We start from the raw sequence: 7,950 nt of genomic DNA on the forward strand, positions 1-7,950 counted from the left end.
GCAGTTTTTATCACAATTGCTCTGTAGTACAGCTTGAGGTCAGGCATGGTGATTTCACCAGAGGTTCTTTTATTGTTGAGAATCTTTTTTGCTATCCTAGAATTTTTGTTATTCCAGATGAATTTGCAAATTTCCATTTCTAACTCTGTGAAGAATTTAGTTGGAATTTTGATGGGGATTGCATTGAATCTATAGATTGCTTTCGGCAAGATAGCCATTTTGACTATATTAATCCTGCCAATCCATGAGCATGGGAGATCTTTCCATCTTCTGAGATTTTTTTCAATTTCTTTCTTCAGAGACTTGAAGTTCTTGTCATACAGATCTTTCACTTCCTTAGAGTCACACCAAGGTATTTTATATTATTTGTGACTATTGTGAAGGGTGTCATTTCCCTAATTTCTTTCTCAGCCTGTTTATCCTTTGTGTAGAGAAAGGCCATTGATTAGTTTGAGTTAATTTTATATCAGCTACTCCACTGAAGCTGTTTATCAGGTTTAGGAGTTCTCTGGTGGAATTTTTAGGGTCACTTATATATACTGTCATATCATCTGCAAGTAGTGATATTTTGACTTCTTCATTTCCAATTTGTATCCCCTTGACCTCCTTTTGTTGTCTAATTGCTCTGGCTAGGACTTCAAGTACAATGTTGAATAGGCAGGGAGAGAGTGGACAGCCTTGTCTAGTCCCTGATTTTAGTGGGATTGCTTCCAGCTTCTCACCATTTACTTTGATGCTGGCTACTGGTTTGCTATAGATTGCTTTTATCATGTTTAGGTATGGGCCTTGAATTCCTGATATTTCCAAGACTTTTATCATGAAGTGGTGTTGTAATTCTCAAATGTCTTCTCCGCATCTAACGAGATGATCATGTGGTTTTTGTCTTTGAATTTGTTTATATAATGGATTACGTTGATGGATTTCCGTATATTAAACCATCCCTGCATTCCTGGGATGAAACCTACTTGGTCAGGATGGATGATTGTTTTAATGTGTTCTTGGATTCGGTTTGTGAGAATTTTATTAAGTATTTTTGCATTGATATTCATAAGGGAAATTCTCTTCTTTGTTGAAGTTCTTTGTGTGGCTTAGGTATCAGAGTAATTGTGGCTTCATAGAATGAATTGGGTAGCGTACCTTCTGTTTCTGTTTTGTGGAATAGATTGAGGAGGATTGGAAATAGGTCTTCTTTGAAGGTCTGATAGAACTCTATACTAAACCCATCTGGTCCTGGGCTTTTTTTGGTTGGGAGACTTGGCTGAGAGGGCAGATCATGTCATAGCAGTGAATGGACTGTCAACACATCATCAAAGATACAAACAAACAGAGATCTTGTTTCGGATCCAAGACATCACTGATCCTCCTGCCCCTACCTTTTCCAATTATTATGATTAAAGGTATGTACCACAACTTGCAGCCCTCAAATTTTGGATATATTTTCACTTTTTTTTTTTGGTCAGAGATCATGACTTTTTTTTTTTTTTTTGAGACAGGGTTTCTCTGTATAGTCCTGGTTGTCCTGGAACTCACTCTGTAGACCAGGCTGGCCTCGAACTCAGAAATCCGCCTGCCTCTGTCTCCCGAGAGCTGGGATTAAAGGCGTGTGCCATCATGCCTGGCGACATTTAAATATTTAAACAAAATATCACATACTGCCTTAGTTCATTCTGGCTGCTGTAAAAAAAGTGCCACAAACTAAATAATTTATAAACAACAGAAACTTATTCTGGAACTCCGATGTCCAAATGAAGGCCCCAGGAATTTCTGGGGCTGTTGTTATTGCTGTTTGCTGTGACTGAGGTTAGGGACAGTTATTTTGAGACAGGGCCTGATGTAGTCCAGGCTGGTCTCTAATTTACAGCTGATGATGGCTTTGAACTCCTGACCCTCCTAAGAGCTGAGATTATGGCATGTGCCACCATCTGGCTCTGGAGATGTGTTCTCGGATGAGCAAAGCAAGGAGGCTCTCTTGGGTTGCCTTGTAAAGGCACTGAATGTGTGCACTGGGGTAGAGTTTGGCCAGGAATTAGCACCAACTTTCCTCTCAAAGGTCCTGTTCCTAATGCCATGCTGTGCACTGGGACATAAGCATTTACATCATGACAAATCCTCATCCCTGGAGCTGACAAGAGCACAGAGTACAACAAAACAATTCAAGTCACAAACCACAACAAGTATGAATGAAACCCAACAGATTTATGATCACCTTCCCAGAACCAGGTAGACCACCTTGCCTGTCTTCCTGTCTGCCTGCCTGCCTGCCTTCTCTCCTTCCTTCCTCCTTCCTCCTTCCTCCTTCCTCCTTCCTCCCTCCCTCCCTCCCTCCCTCCCTCCCTCCCTCCCTCCCTCCCTCCCTCCCCCTTCCTTCCTTCCTTCCTTCCTTCCTTCCTTCCTTCCTTCCTTGTCTCAGAGTCCAGACTGATTTGAATTTGTGACCTTTCTGCCTTAGTGTCCCAAGTGCTGGGATCACAGTCATTTCCTGCCAATAGTCATAGAGTTTTATTGCTGTGAAGAGACACCATGACCACAGCAACTCTTATAAAGGAAGATATTTAATTGGGACTTGCTTATAGTTTCAGAGGTTTAGTCCATTATCATGGCAGGAATCATAGAGTTCTACTTCTTGATCCACAGGCAGCAGAAAGAGACTGTGTGCCACACTGGGCATAATTTGGGCATAGGAGACCTTAAAGGCCACCCTCACGGTGACATACTTTCTCCAACAACTCAAACACCTGAGTCTATGGTGGCCATCCTATTCAAACCACCACAATACTTATGGTAGGAAAAAAATATTAAATACTACTGATATCTGGGGAATGTAGGTACATGGCTTGTGCAACAACCCCCCCTCTCCCTCACACACACACACACACATATACACTCACTCATACACATTCACTCTCTCTTTCTTTCTTTCTCCCTCACACACACACACACACAGACACACACACTCACTCATACACATACACACATTCACACACACAGACACACACATACAGACACACATCCTCTCTTTCTCTCTCCCTCACACACACACAGACACACACACTCACTCATACACATACACACATTCACACACACACCCACACACACATACAGACACACATCCTCTCTTTCTCTCTCCCTCACACACACAGACACACACACTCACTCATACACATACACACATTCACACACACAGACACACACACACATACAGACACACATCCTCTCTTTCTCTTTTTCTCTCCCTCACACACATACAGACACATACACACTCACACATACTCACATACATATACACATTCACACACATACACACACACATATACATACATACATATACACACATTCTCTCCCTCACACACACACAGACTCACATACACACACACTCATTCACACATACATACATATACACATTCACACACAGAGACACACACTCATACACCCACTCACATACATACACACAATCACACACACATACAAACACACACTCACATACACAGACAGACACACTCACACACACATTCACACAGACCCACACACAGGATTAGATACACACAGCACTGTGTCCACTCTTATTTTCTTCCTGTCTTCTTTTTCTTTCTTCTGTCTAAGGCAGTAAGAACTGAATTCTGTGCATTTGTTTTGTTTTGTCGTGATAGTGTGAACACCTCGAAATGGATTCAGGAAACCACACAAGACCAACAGAGACGAGTGAGCTCATTTTCAGGCCTACGGAGAGTAAATACATCCCAGTTATCCCTGCGATGACCACCCCTTTCAGAAAGAACACTCAGGCTTGTCACCAAACAGCAGTGGAGACTTAGAGAAGGAAACTCCAAAGAGGTTGGAGGTTTGGGAAAGGGCCCCCACCACAGAGGGCGCACAGAAAATACTATCCTGTCATCCGTGTAATTGGTTATGGAGTCAGAAAGCCTTCTAAATAAAAACAAATCTTCTTCCAGTGTAAGATTTGACCTTTCTTAGGTTCCTAATTGCTTTGAAAGAAGCAGAACCTCAGGGGCATTTCCCCTGCTCTGGCTAAAAAAGCCAAAGTGTTATCAGGATTGTGCAGGAGGGCCGAGGGCAGCCGCATCTGCCTGGCACCACACCAGGCGTGATAAGATCTGAGACTGACAAGAATGACTTCCTGACTCTGCAGATTTTTAAATTTATAAGCAGCCAAGATTTAAAAAAAAAAAAAATGTGTGCGGGGATTAACATGGTAACCCCAAGTCTTTCTTCCCATCTTTCTGGACTCCAACACAAGGACTCTGATTGGCCCTCCCTAACACTCACCCACCGTCCCTGAACTTTGGACATGACTGCTATGACTGGAGGGAATGGCTCTGGGGAATCCAACGGTGGCAGTTACCAGGAAGCAGAGGTCGCCACAGGGTGCTACAGGAAGACCGTGCTCCCGGGACTGTGGCAGGAGAGTTTCCCTGGTTCCTTTTTTTTTTTTTTTTTTTTTTTGTCAAGTTTACTTTTTAAAAAAAAATGAAATGTAAAGCACACAAATTTTAAATATAGAATTTGATGAATGATCATACAGTGGATTCACCTGTACAACTACCACCAAGATCCCAGAATCAAACGCCAAACTTGGAGGTCTGGACAGGAATGACCCCGCCCAAGGCTGCTCTGTCACAGACCAGCTCATCTCCCCCAAACTCCTGCAGCTTCTCAGCCATGCTCACAGCGGAAAACCCCCTCCGACGCTGGCTAAAAGCAGGAGCCTTTCACTGTTTCTACTTTCCTCTGCTGTCAGACAGTTCTTTCCCAGAAGAAGGATGTGAGCAGTCCTCAGACCCCACCTTTCCACACTTCCTGTGGGCGGTGGCAGCTTCCTGGCCTTCTGAGGCCCATCCATCCCTCTGTTTATTCCACAGTGCTATGGAATAAGCAAATGGCTTCATGATTCTTTGGAGTACTCTGCCGTCATTTCATTATTATGTTTTTACTCAAAATAAAGTCACTGTAAATATATCAAATAACGTCCCCTCTCCCAAGTGTCAGGAATGGGAAATAAGTAAATATCTCCCCCCAAATGTTTATTTCGGAATATTTAAGTAATGTAGGCTACTGTTAAAATCCACAAGGCCACCAAAGCATAAGCCATAAAACACCCATAGCCCCACCACACACAAGTAGTAGGTGCAAACATTATCCCCCACTGTTTACCCTTCAATATTTACTTTGCTCCTTTTCTACAAAACTCGCAACAGCTGCCATTTGTACACGCCTCCTCATCTGCCTATAAAACCATGCGAGTCCACATTTCCCACAGGAAGTGAGTGGAATTAACTGGCTGCTTAGAAGCACTTCACCTTGAGCTGAAAGGGAAGGCTGAAGTCAAAAGCACCTTTGAATCACACACTAAAATAATGTAAAGAAAGATACTATGAAGTTTATTTGTTTGTTTGGTTTTGGTTTTTGGTTTTTTTTGGGGGGGGGGGTTTGTGTGTGTTTTTTCAAGACAGGGTTTCTCTGTGTAGCCCTGGCTGTCCTGGAACTCACTCTGTAGACCAGGCTGGCCTCGAACTCAGAAATCCGCCTGCCTCTGCCTGTCCAGTGCTGGGATTAAAGGCATGGGCCACCACGCCCGGCTACTATGAAGTTTTAACAGCGAACATACAGCTGTAAAGAAACAGGGCTCATTTGGAGAGTGCACACACTATAATCTCAGTCACGTGAACAGATAACCAACTTAGTGGGTCTTCTGAGACTGAAAGCTCAGCCTGTGGGCCATCCATTATTGGGTCATGGCATACAGAAAAGCTATGCAACAGGCCGTTTCTGTAGTACATCTTATCTCTCGTGGCGTGTTCATCGTCTGTAGGATTTGCTCGTTGTTTGGATAGTGATTTGCGATTAATGTCCTGCAGTGTGATCTCACTTCCCTGTCCAAGGCTTCTCTTCAGTTATAAATGGGAAACAGCTTCCTAGATAAATGAATTGTTGGAAATCAGAATCCAAGTTGAACATGATCAATTCAGATGTGAAGATTAGTAATGGAAAAGAGGAAGTCAGGACAAACTTGTCATCTAACTTCTTGTACGCTCATGAAGGCAGAAACATCGAGCCTGGACCCTCTAACCTAGCTTGCCCTCCTATAAACTGCCGAAACATCCCACAAACGGCTTTCAGGGTCACCTAAGGGGAAATACTGAAAAGAAAATGGATGGCTATTCCCAACCATTTTGGATTGGAGACTACACTTTCTGTGAGACATCAGGAATGTAAATCATAAAGAAAACAAAATGACTTGATTATGTAAAAATATCTGTACCTCAAGAGGCCGCAAAACAACACTAAATGGTTTGTGTATGTTTTATACCACAGGGAACGGAACCTTATCACCTGGAGGCTTCTTCACTATAATTGGTTGGCTCAGCTTTAGTCATCCTGAGCCTTCGTCTGGTTTGGGATGGGGGTCTAAAGACAACCTTGAAGGAGTTTGCTCTGAGTACCAGAAATTGCTTCCTTCAGAAGGGAGTCCTCAGGGAGTGCCCGCCCGGGAGGACTTCAGCCTCCCCCCCTCCCCCAGCCCCCGCCACACTTAGTGTGGCTTTTATCAGTTTGTAAGATGGGAATATTCTGACCATGCAGCATTTTTTTTTCCAGATGGCTATTTATTTCTCTGTAACAGGGACGCAATCTGCTACCTAGGCAGGCCTTGAACGCTCAGTCCCGCTGAGGCTCGGATGACATTTTGTGTCACCAAACCCACCCCACCACCCATCCCCATACCCCCCAAGCCTTTTTTCTTCTTCTTTTCCTTTTTTGTGGTTTCTTTTAAAGTTGTTTGTTTGTTTGTTTTTGAGACAGGGTTTCTCTGTGTAGGCCTGGCTGTCCTGGAACTAGCTCTGTAGACCAGGCTGGTCTTGAACTCACAGAATCCGCCTGTCTGCCTCCAGAGTGCTGGGTGGTGTGGGTCAGTCAGGGCTGCCCAGCTCAAGTTAAGTTGCTGTGGCCTGTAATCATCTGGCCCCATCATTTTTGCACACATGCCTACTTCCCTTCGCTCTAACACACCCATCTGTCACCACGGAGGTTGGCTGGTTCCCTTCTTTTCTAAGACAGTCAGTCTCCAATTCTGCTTTCCTGCCCTTTGTGCCTTGTTACCCAGCTTTAATGGTGGTGTTTCAATTGCAGTTCCAAAGGTGGCAAGTTCACTGTTCATCCATCTAGATTATGATACTTGCCACACAGTTATAAATTTGTTTCAGAAGGATAGTTTTGTTTCTATGATGTATCTTTTCACACTCTATGGTATACTTTTTGTTTTTAAAAGAATCAGGACTTTTTGTGTAAGTGTGCCAGTACATTTAACCCCAGCACTAGGGGGGCTGAGCAGGTGGGTCCTCTGTGAGCTTGAGGGTAGCCTAGTCTATAGAGTTAGTTCCACAACAACTAGGGCTAACCAATGAGAACTTGTCTCAAATCAATACCACTAGCAGAGCATTGAATATTTAGGCTTAAAAGATTCAAGGAACAGTGACTTAGCAATATCAAGAGTAAAGCCAAGTCTAGCGGTCCAGACCCATCTATATTCCTGATTCAGGAAGACCCAAGTTGTAGAAGACAGAGTTTAAAGCCAGGTAATTTAGCAAGACAAAACAAACAGCTGGGTGCAGCTCAGTGAGAGAGCATTTGCCTCGCATTCAGAGGCCATGGGGCCAATCCCCACCCAGTCCCTCGGCCAAGAAAATAAATAAAGACAGGGGCACTGGTGCACGTCCTTTCTTTCTTTCTTTCTTTCTTTCTTTCTTTCTTTCTTTCTTTCTTTCTTTCTTTCTTTCTTTCTTTCTTTCTCTCTCTCTCTCTCTCTTTCTTTCTTTCTCTCTCTCTCTTTCTCTCTTTCTTTCTTTTTAAAAAAAGAGGTTTATTTTATGTGCATAAGTGTTTTGTATACATACACACACAGAGAGGGGGAGAGAGAGAGAGAGAGAGAGAGAGAGA

The sequence above is a fragment of the Mus caroli genome, unplaced genomic scaffold, assembly GCF_978045245.1.
Source record: "Mus caroli unplaced genomic scaffold, Mus_caroli_1 scaffold_3, whole genome shotgun sequence".
Lineage (NCBI taxonomy): Eukaryota > Metazoa > Chordata > Mammalia > Rodentia > Muridae > Mus > Mus caroli.